The sequence below is a fragment of the Rhinoderma darwinii genome, chromosome 1 (assembly GCF_050947455.1).
Source record: "Rhinoderma darwinii isolate aRhiDar2 chromosome 1, aRhiDar2.hap1, whole genome shotgun sequence".
Classification (NCBI taxonomy): Eukaryota; Metazoa; Chordata; class Amphibia; order Anura; family Rhinodermatidae; genus Rhinoderma; species Rhinoderma darwinii.
In genome coordinates, this window is record NC_134687.1 from 288,678,630 (window position 1) to 288,706,557 (window position 27,928).

Here is a 27,928-nt window from a genome sequence, read left to right on the forward strand (position 1 = left end):
ACCCCAACTATAAAACTATAATATTATTTTTCCCGCACGGTGAACACCGCAAAAAAAATAAACGAAAAACGATGCCAGAATCACTATTTTTTGGTCACCACACCTCGCAAAATATACAATAAAAAGTGATCAAAAAGTCGCATGTACGCCAAAATAGTACCGATACAAACTACAACCCGTCCCGCAAAAAACAGGCCCTTACACAGCTTTTTTGACTGAAAAACAAAAAACTTATGGCTCTCAGAATATGGTGACACAAAAAATAATTAATTTTCTAATAAGTTATTTTATTGCGCAAATGCTGCAAAACATAGAAAAAACCTATATACATATGGTATCGCCGTAATCGTACCGACCCGCAGAGTAAAGTATAATGGTCATTTATAGCCCAGGGTAAACGCCGTCAAAAATAAATAAAAATCATTGTCTGAATTGATGGTTTTTGGTCACCTGGCTTGCCGAAAAATGGCATAAAAAGTGATCAACAAATTCGCATGTACCCCAAAATGGTACCAATGAAAATTACAGATTGTCCCGCAACAAATAAGCCCTCACGCAGCTCCGGTGGTGAAAAAATAAAAAAAGTTCCGGCTCCCAGATTATGGTGATGCAAAATGTGCAGAGCGTTCCAAAAGCGGATAGGATCGGGTGCAATTTATAAGTGCGACACTGGCCACATATCTGTGGATTATTATTTATTTACCCCATTATTATACCCTCTTATTATGCCCCTGATGTACTCTGCCCAGCCTACATGTGCCCCCACATTATAAACTGAAATACCAGCAAAACGCCAGAGCTACTACCAAGCAAAATATGCGCTCCAAAAGCCAAATGGCGTCCCTCCCTTCTGAGCCCTACAGCGTGCCCAAACAGCCGTTTACGTCCACCGATATGGCATCGCCATACCCGGGAGAACCCGGTTAATATTATATTTGGTGTATTTGTGCCACAAACTGGGCACAACATATAGTGCACTAAAATGGCACATCAGTGAAAATTTTAAATTTTCACTCTGTACCATCCGCTGCGCATTAAACCCTTCGCGCACCATGACTTAATAGCATGCCGTGGTGTGGGATATATGGAGTGCCTCACGCGCTGAGCCCGCGCCATACGCTGCGGGTGTCAGCTGTGTATTACAGCTGATACCCGGGACTAACGGACAGAAACAGCGATCACGCTGTTACAGGAGCCTGTAAAAATCACAATATACTGCAATACTTTAGTATTGCAGTGTATTCTACCAGTGATCTAACGATTGCTGGTTCAAGTCTTCTAGGGGGACTAATAAAATATGTAAAAACAAAAGTAAATAGTTATTATTAGTGGAAAAAATTTAATAAATATTTAAAGTTCACATTTTTTCTCTAAAGTATGTAAAAAATAAATAAAAAATGCACAAAATTGGTATCGCTGCGTCCGTAAAAGTCCAAGCTATTACAATATACCATTATTTAACTCACACGGTGAACGCCGTGAAAAATAAAGACTTTTAAACTGCAAAATCTCAGTTTTTTGGTCACCTTGGCTCTACCAAAAAATGTAATAAAAAGTGCTCAAAAAGTCTTATGTACCAAAAAATTGAACCAATAAAAACGACAGCTCGTCCCGCAAAAAATAAGCCCTCACACCGCTCTATTTACGGAAAAATAAAAAAGTTGTGGCTCTTGAAAAGCGGGGAGCAAAAACGAAAAATAAAAAAGCAAAACATGGATCAGTTCGGAAAGGGTTAATTAATTTCTAATGAAAAAACATTTATGACCACATGTGGGGTATAGCCGCACTCGGGAGAAATTGCTTTACAAATGTTGGGCGGCATTTTCTCCTTTATCCTTTGTGAAATTGAAAAAATGCAACATTTTAGTGGAAATAATGTTGATATTAAATTTTCACAGCCTAATTCTAATAAATTCTGCAAAAGACGTGTGGGGCCTAAATGCTCACTATACCCCTAGATAGATTCCTTAAGTGGTGTAGTTTCCCAAATGGGGTTACTTTTTGGGGACTTCCACTGTTTCGGTCCCTCGGGGGCTTTGCAAATTCGACATGACACCCAAAAACTATTCCAGCTAAATTTGAGCTCCAAAAGCCAAATAGCGCTCCTTCCCTTCTAAGCCCCAGTGTGGGTCCAAACAGCAGTTTATTACCACATGTGGGGTATTTACGTAATCAGGAGAACTTGTTTTACAAATTTTGGGGTGCTTTTTCTTCTTTATTCCTTGTAAAAATTAAAAATGTCTAAGTTCTTACAGAAAAAAAGTAGATTTTTACCTTTACAGACTAATTCCAATGAATTCAGCAAAACAACTGTGGGGTCAAAATGCTAACTTTACCCCTAGAAAAATTCCTTGAGGGGTGTAGTTTCCAAAATAGGGTCACTATTGGGGGGTTTACACGGTTTTCATTCCTCCAGTGCATTGCAAACGCGACACGGCACTGAAAACTATTCCAGCAAAATCAGAAATCCAAAATCCAAATGCTCCTTCTCTTCTGAGGCCTGCTGTGGGTCCAAACAGCAGTTTATTACCACATATGGGGTATTGCTATAATCGGAAGAAATTGCTTTACATATGTTGGGGTGTTTTTTCTACTTTATTCCTTGTAAAAATGTTAAATTTCTACGTTTCTTCACCAAAAAAGTAGATTTTCATCTTCATATACTAATTCAAATAAATTTTGCAAAAAAACTGTGGGTTCAAAATGCTAACTATAGCCATAGATCAATTGCTTGAGGGGTATCGTTTCCAAAATGGGGACACTTTTGGGGGGTCTTTACTGTTTTGGTACCACAAGACCTATTCAAACCTGACATGGTGCCTAAAATATATTCTAAAAAAAGGAGGCCCCAAAATCTACTAGGTGCTTCTTTGCTTCTGAGGCCTGTGTTTCAGTCCATTACCGCACTAGGACCACATGTGGGATATTTCTAAAAACTGCAGAATCTGGGCAATAAATATTGAGTTGCATTTCTTGGGTAAAACCTTCAGTGGTACAGAAAAAATGTATTACAAATGAATTTTCGAAGAAAAAAAATGAAATTTGTAAATTTCACCTCTACTTTGCTTTAATTCCTGTGAAACGCCTAAAGGGTTAAAACACTTTCTGAATGCTGTTTTGAATACTTTGATGGGTGCAGTTTTCAAAATAAGGTGACTTCTGGGGACTTTCTAATATATAGGGTCCTCAAAGCCACTTCAGAACTGAACTGGTCCCTGAAAAAATAGCCTTTTGAAATTTTCTTGAAAATGCTAGAAATTGCTGCTAAAGTTCTAAGCCTTGTAACGTCCTAGAAAAATAAAAGCACGTTCAAAAAATGATGCAAACATAAAGTAGACATATAGGAAATATTAACTAGTAAATATTTTGTGTGGTATTACTATCTGTTTTACAAGCAGATACATTGCAATTTAGAAAAATGCAGATTTTTGCAAATTTTCTCTAAATTTTGGTGTTTTTGACAAATAAATATTGAATTTAACGACAAAATTTTTTCAGTATCATAAAGTACAACATGTGACGAGAAAACAATCTCAGAATTGCTTGGATAAGCAAAAGCATTCTGGAGTTATTACCACATAAAGTGACACGTCAGATTTGCAAAAATCGGATGTGTCCAAGAGGCCAAAACAGGCTTAGACACTAAGGGGTTAATAGAACAGCTAACAATATTCCCCATAAATAACAGGGGAGCAAGAGTACTTCCAAACTAATCTGAACATATAAATGATCAGTAGAAGGCTGTACACCAATTATCCTACCAATAGTATGACAGAAAAAAACCACTATGGGGGTTATATAGTCCCAGGATCTATTGAAAATTCCACTTGTCCTATCAGCTTGCAGGGCAGAGACATTTTCCACCTGTTGTGCTGCTGTAAGGCCAGATTCACATGAGCGTGTCCATTTGCGCGCGCAAAAAACGCTGCGTTTTGCGTGCGCAAAAGTTCAGTGTGGCATCTGTATATGGTGCGCGGCTGTGTGATTTTCGCGCAGCCAGCATCATCATGGCACTGTTTTTATTTGACGGAACAGTAAAGAAGGAGTGGCTGTTATATTTCCCTTCACTTCTTTAACAACTGTAGCGCGAATCACGCACGTCACCCGGAAGTGCTTCCGTGTGCCACGCGCGATTTGCACGCACCTATTGACTTCAATGGGTGCATGCTGGGTGAAACACGGGCAAGTATAGGACATGTCGTAAGTTTTACACAGCGGACATACGCTGCGTGAAAATCACGACCTGTCAGAACGGCCCCATTGACTTACATAAGTCCGTGCGACGGACGTAATGCACGTTCGTGTGAATAAGGCATAAGGGACATACAGGAATTTTATTTCCCCCCCCCCCCCATTGAAAATGTTTTATGACAAAAAATAAAAAATTTTAAAATAAGAAAAAAAAAAGCTTCCCAATTAAAAATGCTTTATGTAAAAAAAAAAAAAAAAATAGGAAAAAAAAAGTATATGTAAATGGTAGACACGTCTGTTTTGATCCGAACTATAAAATTATCACATTATCACCCACACAGTGAACGTTGCAAACCCCCAAAAATGTAAATTGCCAGAATTGATGTTTTTTGGTTTAGCAAAAATGGAACAAAAAACAATGAAAAAGTCGTATGTACCCCTAAATGGTACCAAGGAAAAAAACAACCCCTTACAGCTCCAATAGAAAAAAAAATTACATCTCTTAGAATATCACGACTCAAAAATTTATTTTAATGTTTTTATTGTGCAAAAGTAGTAAAACATTAAAATAAGCTATATGAATTTGGAAGCGCCGTAATCATACTGACCTGCAGAATAAAACCATTTATAAAGTGATGGCCGTAACAACATGCTTGTTATCAGGGGCGTAACTAGGAAAGACTGGGCCCCATAGCAAACTTTTGACTGGGGCCCCCCCTCCCCTGGGTGTCACACAACCCCCCCTTGTAGATAGTGCCTTTTTTACAGCCCCCTGTAGATTAGGCCATACAGCCCCCCCTGTAGATAACGCCATACAGCCCCCCTGTAGATAACACCATACAGCCCCCCTGTAGATAACACCATACAGCCCCCCTGTAGATAGTGCCATACAGCCCCCTCTGTAGATAACGCCATACAGCCCCCTCTGTAGATAACGCCATACAGAGTCCCCCCTGTAGAGAACGCCATACAGCCCCCTTTGTAGATATCTACAGGGGGGCTGTATGGCGTTATCTACAGGGGGTCTGTATGGCGTTCTCTACAAGGGGGGCAGTATGGCGTTATCTACAGAGGGGGCTGTATGGCATTAACGCCATACTGCCCCCTTGTAGAGAACGCCATACAGACCCCCTGTAGATAACGCCATACAGAGTCCCCCCTGTAGAGAACGCCATACAGCCCCCTTTGTAGATATCTACAGGGGGGCTGTATGGCGTTATCTACAGAGGGGGCTGTATGGTGTTATCTACAGGGGGGAGCTGTATGGCGTTATCTACAGGGGGGCTGTATGGCGCTATCTACAGAGGGCGCTGTATGGCGCTATCTACAGAGGGGGCTGTATGGCGTTACCTACAGGGGGGGCTGTATAGCGTTACCTACAGGGGCTGTATAGCGTTACCTACAGGGGGGCCTGTATAGCGTTACCTACAGGTGGGGCTGTATAGTGTTACCTACAGGGGGGACTCTGTATGGCGCTATCTACAGAGGGGGCTGTATGGCGCTATCTACAGAGGGGGCTGTATGGCGCTATCTACAGAGGGGGCTGTATGGTGTTATCTACAGGGGGTGTCTGTATAGCGTTACCTACAGGGGGTGTCTGTATAGCGTTACCTACAGCGGGGGCTGTATAGCGTTACCTACAGCGGGGGCTGTATAGCGTTACCTACAGGGGGGCTGTATAGCGTTACCTACAGGGGGGCTGTATAGCGTTACCTACAGGGGGGCTGTATAGCGTTACCTACAGGGGGGCTGTATAGCGTTACCTACAGGGGGGCTGTATGGCGTTAGCGCCATACAGCCCCCCTGTAGATAGCGCCATACAGCCCCATCTACAGGGGGGCTGTATGGCGTTACCTACAGAGGGGGCTGTATGGTGCGAACGCCATACAGCCCCCCTGTAGGTAATGCTATACAGCCCCCCTGTAGGTAACGCTATACAGACACCCCCTGTAGGTAACACTATTCAGCCCCCCCCTGTAGGTAACGCCATGCAGCCCCAACCCCCCAAAAAAATCTGACCTACAGTGTGTCCTACAAAAGACATGTATCCCCTATCCACAGGATAGGGGATACATGTGTGATCGCTGGCAGCGATAGGGAGAACGGGGGACCGAAAGTCCCCCGAAGTTCTCCATGACTAACCTCTGACTTCCGGCATCCGCGCAGCTCAATAAAAATGAAAGGAGCGCTGGTCACGCATACGCACAAGCGCGACCGGAGCTCCATTCATTTCTACGGAGCTGCCGACACAGACCCCGGAAGTCCGAGGTTTGTGATGGAGAACTTCAGGGGACTTTGTAGTCCCCTGTTCTCCTTATCGCTGCCAGCGATCACACATGTATCCCCTATCCTGTGGATAGGGGATACATGTCTTTTGTTTAATGGCAGAGAGGGGAGATACCTCCCTGCTTTGCCGTAGTGTATAGTGGCGTCGCGCTGTAGCAGCCATAGCGGCTGCTAGCGGAGCCTCCGGCCATGGTGGGGGCCCCCGTAGCAGCCGCTACGGCTGCTACGGTGGTAGTTACGCCACTGCTTGTTATTATAACATTATTACGCATGCATATTACGTTAATATTACACAAGAAATATGTAGTCTGGTCTTACGAGCGGGTCTGTCATAATAGTGTTTAAATGCAAACTCCTTATAATATTCTTGCGATGATGTTGTATACCATCACTTATAATGAGAAGTATAAACCGGTTTCACATTAGAATCATGTGATATAGCCATTTGTGGCTAGATGTCATTGTGTCAGGTGATTGGTATGAATCACATGACCAGCTCATAGGGATTATTACACTGATCGCAATACGTGGATTACGTCATTGCGTTATACGCCGGTCATGTGACTAGACTTGAGTATAAAAGAACCCCCAGCTGGATAAAAATTAGTTGACGCTCTCTCTTACTAGCTACAGATGTTGCAGAAATCAAGCGCAATACGAAATTACTACAAAAACACGCAATCCAGTAAGGTCTCATTCTTTACTGCTGCGCTTATGTTTCAATACATAGAGGTCCCCGTTCAGCTTTATATCCATTACTATTTGTCATATTATTTTGTTATGTATTGGAGAGACATTATGTATCGCTCTTTATGTTTTCTGTTAGCGCATATGTAAACATAATATGTTTTATATTGGATACAACTGACTACCTTCATTGTAAATTAAATTATGAGATTCTAGAACAGGCTGATTTAGTGGGCGGTTACATTTATTTGTAATAAAAATTATAGTAGAACTTTTTGAATTTAAATATAATATTGAGACATCATTTGATTCAAATTTTTCCTGTATTATTTGCTGAAATACATTATTTTTTGTTTTTTCACATTCAAAGTTTTTATTGATTTTTAAAACAGAGAAAAATCAAAAACACAGAGGAAGTACATTCTTCCTTTATTTTTTTAAAAAAACATAAGTTTTTATTGAGAGAAAAGTAAAGTACTACATACATTTGGCATATACAAACTCATATCATGACGTCCCCATTGACAAGATTATAAAATTGACATTACACAGTACAAGCTCTGAACCTGAAAAGGTCACAGAGCCTTAAAGAGGCTCTGTCACCAGATTTTGCAACCCCTATCTGCTATTGCAGCAGATCGGCGCTGCAATGTAGATTACAGTAACGTTTTTATTTTTAAAAAACGAGCATTTTTGGCCAAGTTATGACCATTTTTGTATTTATGCAAATGAGGTTTGCAAAAGTACAACTGGGCGTGTTTAAAAGTAAAAGTACAACTGGGCGTGTATTATGTGGGTACATCGGGGCGTTTTTACTACTTTTACTAGCTGGGCGTTCTGACGAGAAGTATCATCCACTTCTCTTCAGAACGCCCAGCTTCTGGCAGTGCAGACACAGCCGTGTTCTCGAGAGATCACGCTGTGACGTCACTCACAGGTCCTGCATCGTGTCGGACGAGCGAGGACACATCGGCACCAGAGGCTACATTTGATTCTGCAGCAGCATCGGCATTTGCAGGTAAGTCGATGTAGCTACTTACCTGCAAACGCTGATGCTGCTGCAGAATCAACTGTAGCCTCTAGTGCCGATGTGTCCTCGCTCGTCTGACATGATGCAGGACCTGTGAGTGACGACACAGCGTGATCTCTCGAGAACACGGCTGTGTCTGCACTGCCAGAAGCTGGGCGTTCTGAAGAGAAGTGGATGATACTTCTCGTCAGAACGCCCAGCTAGTAAAAGTAGTAAAAACGCCCCGATGTACGCACATAATACACGCCCAGTTGTACTTTTACTTTTAAACACGCCCAGTTGTACTTTTGCAAACCTTGGCCAAAAATGCTCGTTTTTTAAAAATAAAAACGTTACTGTAATCTACATTGCAGCACCTATCTGCTGCAATAGCAGATAGGGGTTGCAAAATCTGGTGACAGAGCCTCTTTAAATGGTTAACAAGTGTATAAAGCAATGCACCAACCACTGTCATGGGGGGTAAGATAAATCGAAAACATATGCATACCTAGAGTAGGAAGATTATCAATCTGCAATTTAGAATAAGGTTAAACAAAGGAAAACAGAAAAACAAAACAAACCAAAACTAAACAAAGCCCAGCTTGCAAGATCATAGAAACGTCATCTTATAGAAGTTTAGGTATAGAGAGAGTCCACATAGTATCTAGAGGAAGTCCATTTGTCCCATTGAAGACATTGGGAAACAGGAGATCTTTGCAAGAATATCGTTCTTTCCATAATGCATGTAAGATTAACATACTGAATTACCTCAGTTAACGTAGGAGTAGAGGTGTTCTTCCAATATCTGGCTATAAGAATTCTTGCAGAGCATAGTATATGAAAGATAATTGACTTATCGTGGAATGAAAATCTACGAACCCTACATTAAGCAGAGCTAAAGCAGGAGTAGTGACTAATGGATATTGTAGAACATTCGACAATAGTTTATCTACCTTAATCCAAAAGGACCGTATGACCGGACAATACCAGAAGATATGTTTAAGAGTTCCCACCTCCAAACCGCATCTCCAACAAGTATTGGATGAAGTAGGATATATTAAAGAGAGGCGATGGGGCATCAGGTACCATCTATATAACACCTTTCTAGTAGCTTCCAATTGGTGAGTAGAGTTGGACAGTTGGGAGGCCAGCAAAAAGGTAGATTCCCAGTCTACACTATCCTGAGGCAAGGATAAATCTGATTCCCACTGCTTAACAGACTGGAGAGTAGTCTGATGTAATACATCCAAATATGCCTTGGAAACTCCTTTCGTAGTTTTGGAATACTGAAAAAAATATAATTCGTAAAGTGATTTAGAAGGAGGGGGATCGCTGCTTATGTTCAATAAGAAATGACGAATCCGAACATATTTATAAAAGTCAGTAGCCGGTAGGTTAAATTTAGTAACAAGCTCTGCAAAAGTAGAAAGAACACCTTCACTCCAAACGTCCCCAACAGTTTCCAACCCCTGAGTAACCCAAAAGGACAGATTCAAGTTAGGGATTAACTGCGAAAGCATCTGAATAGTCATGTCCGACATTCTCAGAGGAAAAAGAGCCTTCTTGACCAACAATGATTTCCACGAACTTAGAGCAGCATTAATAGTTAACAAAGGTGGAACTGGAATGGGCAATTTAAGTGTTGCAGCCCATAAGTAGGTATCAAGAGACTCAAAGTGCCCGCAGCTACCTTCAATTAAAACCCAATGTTTTAGATATGTGGGTTTCAGCCACTGCCGTAATTGATCTAAAATGCAAGAATGATAATATGCTGTAATATGGGGAAATCCCAACCCCCCTTTAGCTACAGGAAGATATAAAATTTGAATAGCCACCCTTGATTTTTGTTTCTTCCAGGTATATTTGACTAAAAGCTGCTGTAATTTATTTAAATATGAAACAGGAACCCATATAGGCAAATTACGAAACAAGTAAAGAATTTTTGGTAAAATTAACATTTTAAGAGCTGCAATGCGTCCTATCCATGAAATTTCAAACCGTAGGTGGTCATCAAGCTCCTTTTCCAGCTGAAGCAATAAAGGAGGATAATTAAGTGCATATAATCGTGACACAGGATATGCCAACTGAATCCCTAAATAGGGAAGCCCTTGAGACGTCCAATCAAAGGTATACAAGTTCTGCAAAGTATGAACATCATCTGCCGATAACCCCATATTCATAATTTTAGATTTGCTTTCATTCAGTTTATAATAGAAGACCGCACTAAATGTGTTCAGAATGGACATAATATGAGGAAGAGAGACACAGGGGTTAGATAAAACCATAAGTACATCGTCTGCAAAGAGACCTATTTTGTGCTCAGTCCGGCCAATAGCAACCCCTTTAATCTCCGGGGTAGATCTTATCAACGCAGCCAAGGGTTCCATTACTAAAGTAAAAATTAGCGGGGAGAGTGGACACCCTTGACGAGTGCCATTGGATATAGGAAACGAAGTGGATTGGTATCCCGAAGCTAGCACAGTAGCAGAGAGGTGAGTATACAGTGCCATGATGATATCCCGGGCCTTCCCCATAATCCCAAATTTGGCAAGCACAGCATCCAAGTACCCCCAGTGCACACGGTCGAACGCCTTTTCCGCATCCAAGGATAGAAGCAAAGAAGACGTCCGACTGCGCCCCACCCAGTCTATGAGATCTATAAATCTCCTAGTTCCATCTACTGAGGATCTTTGCTTAATAAATCCAACCTGATCCTGGTGAATTAAGTCAGGCAACACTGAAGCCAATCGTAAGGCCAGAATTTTGGAATACAGTTTTAAATCTGTATTAAGTAGACTAATGGGTCTAAACTTTTGTGGTCTATCTGCGGGCTTGCCCGGTTTGGGCAGTGTAATAATGGTTGCCTGAAGCATTTCAGGGGGTAGTTGACCCGTGGAATGTACATGCGAAAATAGTTGGAGGAGTTGGGGGGCTAGAATAGGGCTAAATTTTTTATAATAATCATTGGTGAGACCATCCGGACCCGGCGATTTCTGCGGTTTTAAAGTAGCTATAACATCCAAGATTTCTAATAATTGAAAAGGCTGGGACAGTGCGGTTAATTGGGAAGGCGTAATTTTAGGAAGAGAGATGGAAGTCAGAAATTCATTTATGCCCTCGTGGAGTAGGTTGAGGAACAGCAGGGTCCTGATTCAAATTATATAGAGAGGAGTAGTACTGTGCTATAGAATTTGTAATATCCTGAGGATTAAATATTATATAATTTTGTTGGTTGTAAAGAAAGGGAGTCCGAGCCTTGAAGGCCTTGTGTTTTAATTGTTGTGCTAACAAAGCATCGGCTCGATTACACTGTCTGTAGTATTTAACTTTTAACCTTCTCAAAGCCTTATCGTATTTGTATAGATCAAGCTGATGTAGTTGTGTATGAAGGTGACTAATTAACCGAGACCTGTTTGTACATGGCACGCCCTTATTTAACTGGGTAAGGCGAAGAATTTCGTCCAATAGTCTTATACGCTTAGCTTCTCTAATTTTCTTATCCTTAGCCGCTAAGCCAAGGAAGTGGCCCCTAATAAAGGCCTTGTGGGCACACCATACCGTTGTGGGAGTCACATCTGGCGTCACATTAAATTTAAAGAACTCTTCCAAAGTGGAAATATGCGAGTCCTGATAGTTGGGGGAATTTAATATAAAATGGTTAATTCTCCAAGGGAATGAGGGGGGTCTATTACATTTTTCAGATACCGACAAGGAAATGGGCGTGTGGTCCGACCAAGTAATTAGACCTATATAAGATGAGGAAAGTCTATCAAACAGTAATTTATCCACAAAAAACATATCAATGCGCGAATATGTGCCATGGGGATGTGAAAAGAACGTAAAATCTTTCTAATTTAAGTGTTGCAAGCGCCAAACATCCATCAATCCTTCTCTAGCCATAACCTGAAACAAGTCCGAAGGAGAGTGCGTGGCCCCAGGAGCTGTAGAGTCTAGTGATGGCCACATGACTTTGTTGTAATCTCCCACCAACACAAGATGCCCCTTTTGAAACTTATGAATTTGTTTAAGTAATTTGTTAATAAAACGAATCTGACGCGTGTTTGGCGCGTAAATATTAACAATAGTATACTGCACATTATTCAGATGGCATACAAGAATAACATATCGCCCCTCTACATCCACATGAATAAAATCTTGGACAAATGCAACTGATTGATGTATTGCTATAGAAATGCCCCTTTTCTTGGAGACAGCCGGAGCTGAGTATATATGAGGAAAGTGTTTATGCTGAAGCCGAACAATATCTGACTGATTCAAATGCGTCTCTTGCAGGCAAAGCACAGAAGCCTGCAATATCTTGGCCTCGGCCCATAGCATTGACCGTTTAAATGGGCTATTTAACCCCTTAGTGTTTAGGTAGGAAAATCTAAGCACCATTATACTTTCCTAAAAGAATATATCTCAAATGATCATTCCATGAACGTAATAATTTACCAAAGACTCTTAAGGTACTATGAGGATAAAATATGACATGTCTTGCGAGCTGAGCAAGCAACATAACCCAAACAAACAGATAACCAAAGAATGAAAACCAAACTAAATGATACAATCTAGTCTGCACTCGATGATCCGAATCCTAGAAGGGAGGGAAATCTGTATTAACAAGGTACAGACATGACCCCACCCTAGGCCATGTGAATGAGACAGCATAACCGACCTAAATAGGATGAGAGAAAGATATACACATGTACCCCAGAAACGCACATCAATTATGTTTCACCAATCTACGTGAAAAAGTACATGGCATCGTTAGGAAACAGATAAACGACGATGACGATGAACTTCCTGCCATTCTTCTTCCAGGCAGAGAGGAATCTTAGGTGGAGATATAACACGAGACTGTGAGAAAAGTACCCGATTTGGGGATACCCCCTGCGTCCAAGTTCGAACTTTTGACCAACGCAGCGGCTTTGACCGGAGAGTCCACCACATGCTTCGAATCCCTGTAGGAAATAATAAGCTTGACAGGGAAGCCGCATTTATAAGGGATTTGGCAATCACGAAGAATCTGTGTAGTAGACACAAACTCTCTCCTGCGCAGTAAGGTGGCTGCAGACAAATCGGCGAATAATTGTATATCCTGAAATCGGTCAGGGAGGGATGTCGCAAATCTCGCTGCGAAGAGGAGTTTATCCTTAAAATTATAATAATGGAGACGAGCAATTACATCCCTCGGCGTCGATGTAGGCAGGGATCTTGGTTTAGGGATACGATGTGCCCTGTCGATCAACAGATCCAATTGAGGCGTATCCGGCAAGAGAGCCACAAAAAAATCAGCTAAGTACTCCATCAACTGGGAATTTGTGATATCTTCAGGAATACCCCTAAAGCGAACGTTATTACGGCGTGTAGCTTCAGTCACTGGTTCATCAGACCCAGCAGTTTGCATTAACACAGGTGCCATATTTAACACGTGCTCTGCAGAAGAGCTGTTGTTACCAACGGAGGGAGAAGATGGAGGTCTGGAAGAGAACAACCCAGCAGGGGACGAAGCAGGGTGCCTCATCAAGGTATCGGAGGACCGAGGAAGATTTGGTGATAATGATATTAAGTTTCAGTGTGAATAGGTACATTGAGCAAAAGTATTGCAAAATAATGGGAGAAAAACAATAAGGCTGGGTTCACACGACCATGTTACATCCGTAATGGACGGAACGTATTTCGGCCGCAAGTCCCGGACCGAACACAGTGCAGGGAGCCGGGTTCCTAGCATCATAGTTATGTACGATGCTAGGAGTCTCTGCCTCTCCGTGGAACTACTGTCCCGTACTGAAAACATGATTACTTAGCACGGCACATAACTATGATGCTAGGAGCCCGGCTCCCTGCACTGTGTTCGGTCCGGGACTTCCGGCCGAAATACGTTCCGTCCATTACGGACATAACATGGTCGTGTGAACCCAGCCTAACAATGTAGGCTCCTTTGTACAATGCGTTATCTCCACAGACATTGTAATGAGTCATAGGGTATAAACCACCACCTAAAAAGGGAAGGAGAGTAAGGAGAAAAACAAGAGGGAGAAATATATATATTTTTTAAAGTTTTGACAGATTGTTTAAGATTGCCTGTATTCTCGCGTTGTGGAGGCAATCTCATCCTCCGTCGATTGCCATGTGGTTTGGTAAAATACAGGAGATTATGTGAGTGGAGGATCTTACTGCATCTATGAGAGGAACTCATGCAAAATTCATCAAAACCTGGTACCATTGGATTCAATTTCAGTCCTCGCCGGAATATAGGGCCATTGTTGTCTCTTAACTCCAATCATTCTGGTCTAGATCTGTATGTTGGTCTCATACCACCCCTCCCCTTCCATTGCTTCATATTTCCCCTTCTGTCTTTCTCTACTTCTTTCCAATATTATTGTACTTCATGTATTACGCAAATGTGATAAGTCGACGGTGTGTAGCCATCAAGTTTTCCTGTGCAGTTATGCTGCCGTTCGTTTCTCTTTCCTGCAATGTTACTTTTTGTTGGCCTGCATGCCAATGTTTGTACTTTATTCTCGTATACTTAATATTCAAATTGAAAATAAAAGAATTTATAAAAATAAAAGAAATTGACTGAAACGTCACATACATGGTCTGTGGATTGCAATATAAAATAAAAAAATATTTTTCAAGTGAAAATACTATTTGAGCAGCTTCTGGCAGTGCAGACACAGCGTGTTCTCGAGAGATCACGCTGTGACGTCACTCACAGGTCCTGCATCGTGTCGGACGAGCGAGGACACATCGGCACTAGAGGCTACAGTTGATTCTGCAGCAGCATCAGCGTTTGCAGGTAAGTAGCTACATCGACTTACCTGCAAACGCTGATGCTGCTGCAGAATCAACTGTAGCCTCTGGTGCCGATGTGGCCGACACGATGCAGGACCTGGGGCAGGAAGTGAGTGACGTCACAGCGTGATCTCTCGAGAACACGCTGTTTGCACTGCAAGAAGCTGGGCGTTCTGAAGAGAAGTGGATGATACTTCTCGTCAGAACGCCCAGCTAGTAAAAGTAGTAAAAACGCCCCGATGTACGCACATAATACACGCCCACTTGGACTTTTACTGTAAACACGCCCACTTGGACTTTTGCAAGCCTCATTTGCATAAATACAAAAATGGTCATAACTTGGCCAAAAATGCTCGTTTTTTAAAAAATAAAAACGTTACTGTAATCTACATTGCAGCGCCTATCTGCTGCAATAGCAGATAGGGGTTGCAAAATCTGGTGACAGAGCCTCTTTAACAATGTCATTCTGCTCAAACAGACGCTCACTTTGATTCAATTAAAAGAGAACGGAACCTTCACAGTGACTCCATGTAACTGAGGAAACTAGGTTGCAGGACCTCTGCAAAGAAGGGTGATCTGCTGCTTGTCCAGGAGCAGAAGGCACCTTTACAAACACTGCTTGGGGAAGAGAAACATACTGACCCTATGTCTACCACAAGCAGGCATGCTTGAAGAGAAGTATAAAGCAAGTTTCACACAGCAGTAAACACAGCATCACATAGAAAACTATGGTGCTCTTAGTTCAGTAAAACCACTTGGAGCCCTAGATTTACATTTGTAATACAAACGCTAAAATTTAGCCACGTTATGGCCATCTGAAACTGGCAGAGTAGGCAGCACACAATAAGCTATACTGTCCGTTAGGCCTTATTCACATGAACGTGTCCGTTTTGCGGGCACAAAAAATGCTGGGTTTTGCGCGTGCAAAAGTTTCGTGTGGCATCAATATGTGGTGCGTGCCTGCGTGATTTTCGTGCATATGGCAGCGTGATGACACTCTGTTTTTCTGTTTACAAACATAAAAGCCGGAGGTGCTTTTCTTCTTTCATTCATTTAATTTACTACTGTAGCGCGAATCCCACGCGTCACACGGAAGTGCTTCTGTGTGCCATGCAGGATTTTCACGCACCCATTGACTTCAATGGGTGCGTGATGCACGAAAAACGGCCAAGTATAGGATATGTCGTGAGTTTTACGCAGCGCACATACGCTGCGTGAAAATCACGGACTGTCTGAACGGCCCCATTCACTAACTTAGGTCCGTGAGACGCGCGTGATTTTCACGTGCGTATCACGGACTTAATACATGTTCGTGTGAATAAGGTCTTAGTATGAGTTTGGCTTCCGTATAAGGCCTTATTCACATGAGCATGTATTACGTCCGTGATACGCATGTGAAAATCACGCGCGTCTCACGGACCTATGTTAATAAATGGGGCCGTTCAGACAGTCCGTGATTTTCACACAGCGTATGTGCGCTGCGTAAAACTCACGACATGTCCTATACTTGGCCGTTTTTCACGCATCACTCACCCATTGAAGTCAATGGGTGCGTGAAAATCCTGCACGGCACACGGAAGCACTTCCGTGTGCCACGTGTGATTCGCGCTACAGTAGTAAAATAAATGAATGAAACAAGAAAAGCACCTCCTGCTTTTATGTTTGTAAACATAAAAACAGAGTGTCATCACGCTGCCATATGCGTGGAAACCACGCAGGTATGCACCACATACCGATGCCACACGGAACATTTGCGCGCGCAAAACGCAGCATTTTTTTGCGCGCGCAAAACGTACACGTTCGTGTGAATAAGGCCTAAGACATGTGGCCGCATTTTTGCATCCGTACTACGGCTGCATGTCCCGGCTCAACCACAGGTCTTAAAAACCTGACCTTACAGGATCATAGATCCTTATGATGCTGGTATTTTGGGTCATTAGACCCATGGGTCGGGCTGGATTTTCAGCCGTAATATGCGCACAGAAGTGAGGTTGTATTATGCTCCTTTTAAATCCCTCTATGGCTGCTGTTTAAAACAGGCTAATGGAAACCTCTGCGACCGCGAAGACTGAGGACAGAATAAGTATTCCTTAGAGAAGGAAGTCCCCTTGCGCTATCCACAACATTGTCACTCTGCTGCCTTAGTCACTTTTTGAAAGACCAGCACTGCCAGTAGCATCACTAAAAGTATTACAGATGATAAAAAGCCTACTTCCAGTTGCCTCAACGCACGGATTGTTACAGCCTACCTGAACAGCGCAACGGTCCCGAAGAACTATCATGCCTTCTGGTTGAACTGACTGGACACAAACTTGCTCAGATTGCCATGCATATGCTGCGCTATCCCTCTAAAAGTGTACTCTCAGACAGAAGGTGAGTCAGGACACCAAAACGTAAACAGTTATCCAATTCCAGTGTGGGAAGACTTATTTTTATCAAAATGAAGGAGTCCTACATATGTGAAGAAATTCTTCAACATCTGCCAGACAAACTTGATGAAACATACTGTATCAAATAAGTCAACCTCTACTACATGCCACTGCCACCTACATAGAATAGATCACCATATCTCAAGGCCAGCATGCATTTTTTTTTACAACAGATAATTATTTTGGCAAAATATTCAAGCTGGTTACCTGTATCAAGGGTCCTCACAGTCCCTATGCAAGCATTAAAAACAAAATCACAAAAAAGTAGGATCAAACATCAATGGAATGTGAATACCCATTCTCCTCTAACATCACAGGAGCAGCATGTGTATTCAATTAATGTTCATCGATATGTTGCACCTGTGACCAACCTACCTTTGATATCATTGTGGTGCTTGTCTGCAACCTGCAGGGCATTGGCAAGCGTGGCTTTTTCAGTGATACAGTATGTGAGCAGAGTTTAATCCTACTGGGTTGCAAACTTGCTTATTTTGGCCAAAAGAGTAACTTATACTCCATATTTATTACTTTTGCAGGATGTATGCTGGCCTTGTGTTGTTGGAGGAGAATGGAATGTCAGTACTTTGTGTGGTGAAATTTGAATGTGCTGGGCAGACTAATAGTTTGGGCATGACCAAAAGGCTGCTAGCCAGCATAGTGCACTACACTTAGGCCTCATGCACGGCCGTGATTTTCGTGTCCCCGGCCACGGAGTGTCACCCGCGAGCCGCCCACAAATCGCGGGCCTTGCACATGGCCGCGTCCATTATTTCCTATGAGCCTGGACCACATAACACGGCTGTAATAAGACATGTCCGTTCTTTCTGCGGTCCAGGCTGCTGGGCCTTGCACGGATCGTGGAAACCACGGACGTGTGCATAGGCCCATAGGAATGAATGGGGCCGCAATTCTCCCGTGGATTTTCGGGGGAGTTGCGGCCGCAAAAGCACGTTCGTGTGCATGGGGCCTAAATCACGTGACTGGCACCTTTAAGAGACTTATCTGTGTGCAATTTTAGTTTCAAACTGTATTTATTGGTATAAAAAGTTAAAGAATAAGCATACAAACATAATGCAGGTGGATGGAATGAGGTGGAGTTGTTACAAAATTAGGGTATTGATACAGGGGAAAGGGGATGGGGAGGGACATAGGAATAAAAAATGGACAAGAAAATATGACATAAAACCAGAGCCATGTTATTAACATCTACTTGTAGTCACTTAAATCCAGAAAGAACAAAGTATCTCTGTATCAATAATCACATCACACTTGCATAGAGATATAAGGAAACAAAATATTTACAATGTAATGGTATATTGAAAGTCAGGTGCATGAGACGAGGAAAGCCATGGGTCCCACACCGTATGATAGAGTTGAAATGAGTCCGTTCTTATAGCCTCTAACTTCTCATATATAGCTATACAATTAATTCTGTTAATAACCGCAGAGAAATCAAGATCTACAGTACGCCACTGTGAAGCTATGTAAATTCGAGCTGCCAATAATATATATTGGGCAAGCTTTAATTTGGAGTTAGGCATCCGGGAAGGGATAGCCCCCAATAAACACGTGGGTAGTTGTTTCGGGACTGTAAACAGACATATGTCGGAGATTAAAGTACAGACTTCTGTCCAGAAGGTTGATACTCAGGGGCAGGACCACCATGTGTGGTACATAGTACCCTCAGAGGTACAGCCTCTAAAACAACCGGCAGAGACCTTAGGATAGATGGCATAGAGGCGTGATGGGACATAATATGCCCTATGCAGCAGTTTCGTTGATGTATCTACCAGTGATTCCTGCCAGCTACCCTTACTTATAGTGTCAAAGCATTGTCTCCATTGTGCAGGGGAGAGTCTGGTACCCATGTCCTCCTCCCATTTTAGCATATATGGTAGTTTAGCATTGGGAGGTGGTGTATTAAGAATACTGTATAACATAGACAATAAATCTATTCGAGAGGGTGAGTAGAGTAATATTTTTTCTACAGTGGTGTAGGACAAATCTACTTGGGCAGGAACCAACTGTTGCAAAAAAGAGAACAATTAGACGGCCCGGTATTGTTCAGATATGGGGGGCGGAAGATTGTTACATTTATATAGGGTATCAAGTGTGGGAGTTAGGGATATACCTAGGTAGGGGAGGAAATATTTTTTGAGTGTGAAAACTGAAATTTAGTTCCATGAATTTTTGTAAAAAAAGTGGGACGTTACAAAAAAGGGTCTCTGACTTGGATTGATTTATATGAAGACCTGAGACCGTGGAAAAGGAGTCAAGGGCCGCCAACAAATTTGGAAGGGAAGTCAACGGTTTGGTAAGAGTGAGGATCAAGTCATCAGCAAAGAGACTTAGTATAGGTTCCCGGTTCCCAACATGTAAACCGGATATATCTGGGTTACATCTAATCATAGCCTCTAAGGGTTCCATAGCCAATGCAAACAATGCGGGTGAGAGGGGGAAGCCCTGCCTAGTGCCTCTCTGAATAGGTATAGGGTGAAATTTAGTGGCCGTAACTTGAGGAGTGCCTCAGGGTTTTTATAATTAGCCTTTACCGTTTGAAGAAAAGGAGCATTGATACCTACTTTTTCCAAAACTTTAAAGAGGTATTCCCATCAAATGCCTTTTCGATATCTAAAGCGAGAAGGACCATTTGGGACCTAGAGGTATTAGTTGAGTGAATGTTGTTAAGGATTTTCTTAACATTATCAGGGGCTTCTTGTTCCGGGATAAAACCCACCTATCTCTATGGTCTCCAGGTCTCTATGAACTAGTTGAGATAGAAACCTGTTCAATCGCCGGGCCAAAATTGAAGTGAATATTTTGGTGTCTATGTGGAATAGGGAGATCAGCCTATAGTTACCTGGCATCAAGGGATCCTTTTTAGGTTTTGGAATAACTGTTATCATCGCGGAGAGGAATTCGGTAGGCATGGGCTGGCCCCTCATGAAATCGGTACAATAATTCAAAATATGGGGAGCTAACTGTTGGGAACATTTTTTATAGTATAGAGCTGTGAACCCATCTGGTCTCAAGGCTTTTCCTAATCTCAACTCTTTCATTGTGACATCGATTTCCTCAATAAAAATCTCAGTGTTTAGTGCATTAATATCGGTTTGGGACAGTTGAGGGATGTTGATAGCAGCCAGAAAATCCCCCACCACAGTCTCAGAGGAGTGAGGTGGATTAGCATACAGAGATTGGTAAAAAGTGGCAAAGGCAGCGTAGATAAGATCTGTATTAGAAGTGGTCTGTACTGGCTGTGACTGAATATGAAACACCTGATTAATTCCTTGTTGAGCCTTTAGTTGCTGGGTGTCACGTAGGGTTCGTGGAGACACTAGGCTGTACCGCCTTGGCGGTATGGCAGCTGGCCAATAGGGCGCAGGTCAGAGTCTACAGTTCATATAGGATACCTGTGGCAGCTCGGACAATAGCAAGGCAGGCTAGGCAGGAACCAAGCAGCAGATAGACATCAGGCGTGGAGAAGCAGGACAGGCGTGGTATACAGCACAGCACTGCTACAGCTCACCACGCCACTAGATCAGGATACAGGTTACAGGATACAGGAACAGGGAACACTGGGAGCAGGAAACACTAGGGGACCATTTGCAAGACAAACTTGGAATACGACAACAACGCTCAGGCGTGGGAGGATGGGGCTGGGACCTTCTTATAGCCCATGGTGCTCTGGAACCAATTAGCTCAATCTCCAACATCCGTGCGCTCTGGCTTCTTAAGTCTGGACTGAGCTTGTGAGCGCACCCTGGTGGTCACTGTGGAGCAGGACGGCCGTATGTGCAGACATCTCTTGAGAGAAGGGCGTCGACTGGATGGAAGGAGTTCGTGCTCAGCGACCACGGATGCTACAGTATCCCCCCTCTTACACCCCCTCCTCTTGGGACCAGAACGAGAGAGAAACCTCTTAATGAGGGTAGGAGCGTTGAGATTCTCCTCTGGCACCCAGGACCTCTCTTCTGGACCAAACCCCCTCCAATCCACCAAATAAAAAGTCTTTCCTCTAACTCTCCTGGTGTCCAAGATCTCCTTAACCTCGGTGTCTGAAGGGCAACAGCAGGGCTTGGAGTCTTGGTAAAGCGGTTCAGAACCACTGTCTTCAGGAGAGAAACAAGGAAGGAGTTGGGGATCTTGAGGGTAGGAGGCAGCCGAAGCTTGTAGGCGACAGGGTTGATCTGCTGCAGGATCTCGAAGGGACAGAGGAACCTGGGAGCAAATTTGTACGACGGCACCCTCAGTCGAATATTCCTGGAGGACAGCCAGACCTTCGTGCCAGGAAGAAACTGAGGAGGTTCCCTTATCCTTGTGTCCGCCTTCCGCTTCATGCGGTCGACCGCCAGCAGGATGGAGGATCGAGTCTGCTGCCAGATCTGCAGAAAGTCCCCAAAGCCGTGTCAGCAGCTGGCACCTCGGACGTAACAGGGACCGGAAGAGGAATTTGTGGGTGATGGACATAGACAATAAGTAACGGTGTCTTCTGTGTGGACTCGCTGGTATGATTGTTGTAAAAGAACTCAGCCCACGGAAGCAACTGCACCCAGTCATCATGCTGCTTGGAGATGAAGTGGCGTAGGTAGTTCTCCAAGATCTGATTGATCTTCTCCACCTGACCATTGAACTGAGGATGGTAGGCCGAGAAAAAGTCCAACTTTATACCTAGGAATCCGCAGAGGGCTCTTCAGAACTTCGAGGAGAAGTGAACCCCCCGATCAGACGCAATATGCTGCGGCAAGCCATGCAGGCGGAAGATGTGTTGAATGAACAGCTTGGCCGGCAGAGGAGCAGAAGGAAACCGGTCAGAGGAACGAAGTGGGCCATCTTTGAAAACCGATCCACCACCCAGACAGTACTGCATCCGGCAGAGAGAGGCAGGTCCGTAATAAAGTCCATAGCTATATGCTGCCAGGGGGCATTGGCCACAGGCAATGGCTGGAGCAGACCAGCAGGTCTGGGGTGAGCGACCTTGTTGGCTGCACATACTGAGCCGAAAGAAACAAAGTCCATAATGTCCTTGGGCAGCGTGGGCCACCAGAAATGACGAGCCATCAGATCCCGAGTCTTACGGATCCCCGCGTGACCTGCCAGTCTAGAGGAGTGTCCCCAGCGTAGGATTCTTGCATGGTCAGCCAGGCGCACAAAAGTCCTCCCTGGAGGAATGTCCCCAACTTGCAGGGGATTGACAGAGACAATGCAAGACGGATCAATGATGTTCTGTGAAATCTCCATGGTGTCTTCTGTCTCGAAAGACCTGGACAAGGCATCGGCCCTCACATTCTTGTCAGCCGGGCGATAATGGAGCTCAAACTGGAACCTGGTAAAGAACAGTGACCACCTGGCCTAGAAGACCGCGGGAGCATTACACAGGCCGAAGGGCATTACTAGATATTCATAGTGTTCGTCACGGGTGTTAAATGCAGTCTTCCATTCCTCACCCTGGCGAATCCGGACTAGGTTGTAAGCCCCATGCAGGTCTGGTTTGGAAAAAAATCTTGGCACCACGTATACGATCAAACAGTTCTGAGATCAGTGGCAACGGATATTTATTTTTCACCGTGATCTGGTTGAGACCTCGGTAGTCAATATAAGGATGAAGAGAACCATCCTTCTTTTCGACGAAGAAGAACCCGGCTCCTGCCAGGGAGGAAGACTTCCGTATGAAGCCCCTCTCCAAGTTCTCTTTCACATAGGCGGACATGTACAGAGTCTCTGGCAAGGAGAGAGGATATACCCTACCACGGGGAAGGGATGCACCAGGAATCCGCTCGATAGGGCAGTTATACGTCCGGTGTGGAGGCAATGTCTCTGCCTCCCTCTTGCTGAAGACGTCCGAAAATGCAGCATAATGACCCGGCAATCCTGCCAATGACCGAGGCAGCGAAGGCTGAGCCGAACGAATCTGCACCAGACATCGGCTTTGACACTTAGGGCCACACTGGAGAACCTCTCCAGAATTCCATTCCAGGACTGGGGCATGTAGTCGGAGCCAAGGCAGGCCCAGCAACACAGGGTTAACGGCTTTGGATAGGACATAGAACGATAGGAGTTTGGAGTGAAGAGCTCCCACTTCGAGCCTCAGCGGCTTGGTCACAGCTATAACTGGGTCTGGCAGAGGTAGTCCATTCACTGATGCAACTGTCAATGGCCTCTCCAGGGGGGTGGTGGGTAATTGAGGAAGATCCACCCGGTCTCTACGGATGAAATTAGAAGCGGATCCAGAGTCCAGATACGCAGAGACCTGATGCGTTCTCTCGCCGGACACTATGGTCACTGGTATGGACAATTTACACAGGAATCCTTTCTTACCCAAGGTTGTCTCTCCTAGCAACCCTAGCTTTGTGATTTTTGGCTTCACAGGCGCAGAAGATGGCCACTGAGGCCACAATATAGACAGAGTCCCGAAGTGCGTCTGTCTCTCCTGGGTGGATAGCTTACACTGGTCCATCACAGACTCCTTAGGAGGATCGACATCTGAGGACAGCAGGGGTTGCTGCAAAGTAGGGACCAGACTAGGAAGGCCTCCCTCCCGACGAACCTCTTGGAGCCGTTCTCGGATCCGCATATCAATCCGGGCGGACAGAAGGATGAGGTCATCCAGGGTAGATGGCAGGTCTCGAGCGGAAAGTTCGTCCTTAATTTTAGGAGGCAGACCATGCCAGAATGCAGCCACCAGGGCCTAATTGTTCCATAACAGTTCTCCCGCCAGGGTGCGGAAGTGGATGGCGTACTTGCTCACGTAGGTGTCTCCTTGGCGTAGGTTAATCAAGGAAGCCGCTGCAGATGAGACCCCTCCAGGCTCCTCAAACACCATGCGAAAAGTCCAGAGGAAGGCCTGGAAGTCATGGGTCTCCATTCCTTGTCTCTCCCAGATAGGGTTCGCCCATGCAAGAGCCTTGCCAGTTAGGAGAGAGATGATGAAAGCGACCCTTGCGCCGTCAGACGAAAATGTCCTAGTATACAGGCTGAAGTGGATCTGGCACTGGTTCAAAAATCCACGACAGGTACCTGCGTCTCCATCATAGCGGTCCGGAAGTGGCAAACAAAAATGCGGGTCAACACTGCCACGAGGTGTAGTCTGAGGGTCAACACTGCCAAGAGGTGTAGTAGGAGGAATGGCAGCTCGTGCCTCCTACCGACGTGCGCGAATGTTCAAGGCCTGGAGGAGTTGGTCCTGTCGAGACGGGAGGTCTCGCATATCCGCCCGCATCTCTTGTGACTTTGTCATGGTCTTGGATCGACCAGCGGGATCCATGGCCTGAGCGTACGGTCACATAGAGTTCGTGGACCCACTGGGCCGTACCGCCTTGGTGGTATGGCAGCTGGCCAATAGGGCACAGGTCAGAGTCTATAGTTCATATAGGGTACCAGTAGCAAGGCAGGCTAGACAGGAACTAGGCAGCAGGTAGACGTCAGACGTGGAGAAGCAGGACAGCTGTGGTATACAGCACAGCACGGCTACAGCTCAGCACGGCACTAGATCAGGATACAGGTTACAGGCTACAGGGAACACTAGGGGACCATTTGCAAAACAAACTTGGAATACGACAACAACGCTCAGGCGTGGGAGGATGGGGCTGGGACCTTCTTATAGCCCACGGTGCTCTGGGAGCAATTAGCTCAATCTCCAACATGCGTGCACTCTGGCCTCTTAAGTCTGGACTGAGCTCGTGAGTGCACCCTGGTGATCACTGTGGAGCAGGACGGCCGTATGTGCAGACATCTCTTGAGATAAGGGTGCCAACTGGATGGAAGGAGTTTGCGGTCAAAGACCACGGACATTACACTGGGCCATAAGTTTATCAGGTTTATTAGCCCCTTTGTAGTATTTCGTTTGTGTCCAGCACAGAGCCTTTTCTGTCCTGTGGGTTAATAACATATCAGTCTGAAGTTTGGTATCTTTAATAGCACGAATAAGATAAAAGGAGGGATACCGTTGGTTGGCAGTTACCAAACGGGCAAGCTTGGCTTCAAGGCCAGTCTAAGCCTGGGAGCGTTCTTTTTTACACTTAGAAGCTAATGCTATTATCTTACCCCTTATAAATGCTTTATGAGCAAGCCATACAGTAGGAGAATTAACATCAGGAGTGACATTATCTACAAAGTATTGAGAGAGCTCAGTCTGAATCTGTGACTGAATAGTAGGGTTGGATAATAGGGATTCATTAAGTCTCCATGAGAAGGGCATGGTACATCTTTTGGAGAATTTAAATTCAGCAAAGACTATATCATGGTCAGACCGGGCAGATATTACATGTTTAGAGTAAGCCAAGAAGGGAAGGGAGTTAGTAGAAGCAAAAATCATATTTATGCAGGTATATAGGTGATGGGCTTGGGAGAAATACGTTTAACCACTCCTCGATCCATTATGTTCCCTCCAAGTATCAGCAATAGATAGAGAGCCCATAACTTTAGTGAGCAAAGCAGATTGACGATGTGGGCGTCTGTAGGGGGCAGTCAAGGATCGATCCAGTGTGGTGTTTAATGCAAAGTTAAAATCCCCACCCCATATTAAATGTTGGTACTGTAGTGTGAGTAAAACACCATGTAAACATTCAAAAAACAGAATTGGGTCATCATTTGGAGCATATGAATTCACAATACATATTACAGTATCATACAGCAATCCGAGTAGGATCACAAACCTGCCTTGGGGATCAAGTCTAGTTTCAGTCACTTGGAAAGGGAAGGTATTCCTAATTAAAGTGACTACTTCCCGAGACTTAGATGGGATGGTGGAGGAATAAAAAGTGGTATACCTGAGATGAAAAAATTTGGGGTGGGAAGTGGGATTCCTGTAAACAAATAACTTTGGGGCTCTGCTTAAAATATGAAAGGAATGCTTTCCTGCTCTTTTGCGGGGTGTAAAATCCCTGAACATTATGAATTAGTACTCTACACATAATTGAGAAATGGTAAGTGCTATAAGGATAGGAGTGGCACCTTCCAAGGTATGTATACAAACATGAAAGATACTGGGTATACAGTAGATTGTGTATAACCGACTTAAAAATATTGTATAAAGGCTCAAATGTGAAGAGGGAAACTGAGCAAACAAGTAACATGTGTTCAAAAAATCTTTAGAGAATTCACTAAGCAGATAGTGCCCCATAGGGGTGCACACTTCTGCCACAAGGAGTCTGAAAAATGAGGGTAGCATTTTGGCCGGCAACAACAAGCCCGGGAAGAACATAGAGCCTTATAGTCCTCCTGAAGAATAATATATTGCAGAGGTATAGTGCCGTATAGGGCAGAATACTCATCTAAGTGCCACGACATAAGTGAGGAACCGTCAAGATGCGTATTCGGGTTGTAGAGGGGTCAAGCTGTATGGTAGGTACAGTAGAGTTTCTGGGTCCAGGAGTCCAGGTTCTAGCCTGTTTTGGAGGTCGAGGTGGTAGAGCCAAAGTGGAATCCGCTGGAATACCTGCACGATGTAGGGCATCTCGTCCCTCGGCAGGCGATTTAACAGCATTGGTTCTGTTGTTCACTTGAAAGTTGAATGAAAAAGGGAAGCCCCACCGGTATCGGACTTGTGCCTTTTGTACAGCTTGTGTGACTTCTCGCATGTCCCTTCTACGTTGCATTGTAGAGGGTGCTAGATCTGCATATAGGTGGACAGAGGGTGGCGTTCCCGGTAAAGGCAATAGGTTCCGAGCTGCCATAAGTATTTTATCCCTGGACTCTGGATAGTGAAACTTCAGTATCACATCTCGCGGAAGATCTTGGTTCCTCGGTAGGGTAAAGGCTTTGTGGATCCTGTCCAGTCTAAATACTGCGGTGTCAGCATGATTCACAAGAGTGCGGAAAAGTGTGGTAAGAGTTGATTATAAGTCCACAATGGTCTCCGGCAGTACCCTGACCCGTAAGATCCCCCTTCGAGATCTATTCTGTAGATCCTCCAATTTAAGTTCTAGTGTCTCCAAGTCAGCAGCATGGGAGTCTATATCCCTGCGGTCTGAGTCCAAAGCGTCTGCCATGTCGTCCGCTCTAGTCTCCATGTCAGAGACTCTCTGTCCCACTTCATGGATTTGGCAGGAAAATTCTGCCACCGCTTGTGAGAGTTCAGTTCGGAATAGTTTTGCTGCTGGAAGCGAGGGAGGTGGAGATGATTCCACCGGAGAAGGGCTCTCACTGGTATGAGCCGCGGCCTTGATGGATCGCCTCGTGGCGCGGAAGATCTCCGGTATTGTTTGGGAAGGGGCTGAAGTCGCTGATCCTCTGGGCTTGGATCTTTTCATCCAGGTCATAGTGAACCTTACTGGAAAATCTAGCTTCTGTGGAGCTGTTGAAAACAGCGCTGAGACGGCTTTATCTGTGCTGCCGGAGCAGAGCTCACATCAGGTACGTCCTCTCTCTTGAGATTCGCGCATGCGCCCTCCCTGTGTGCAATTTTAATACTAAATCAGCCACCCCCTCCTAAATGGTAGATGTGTGAATGTTATTGGATAACTTGGTTAAGGATAAGTCACAAATTTCACATGAGCTTACTTTTCACTAGTATTAAAAAAAAAAA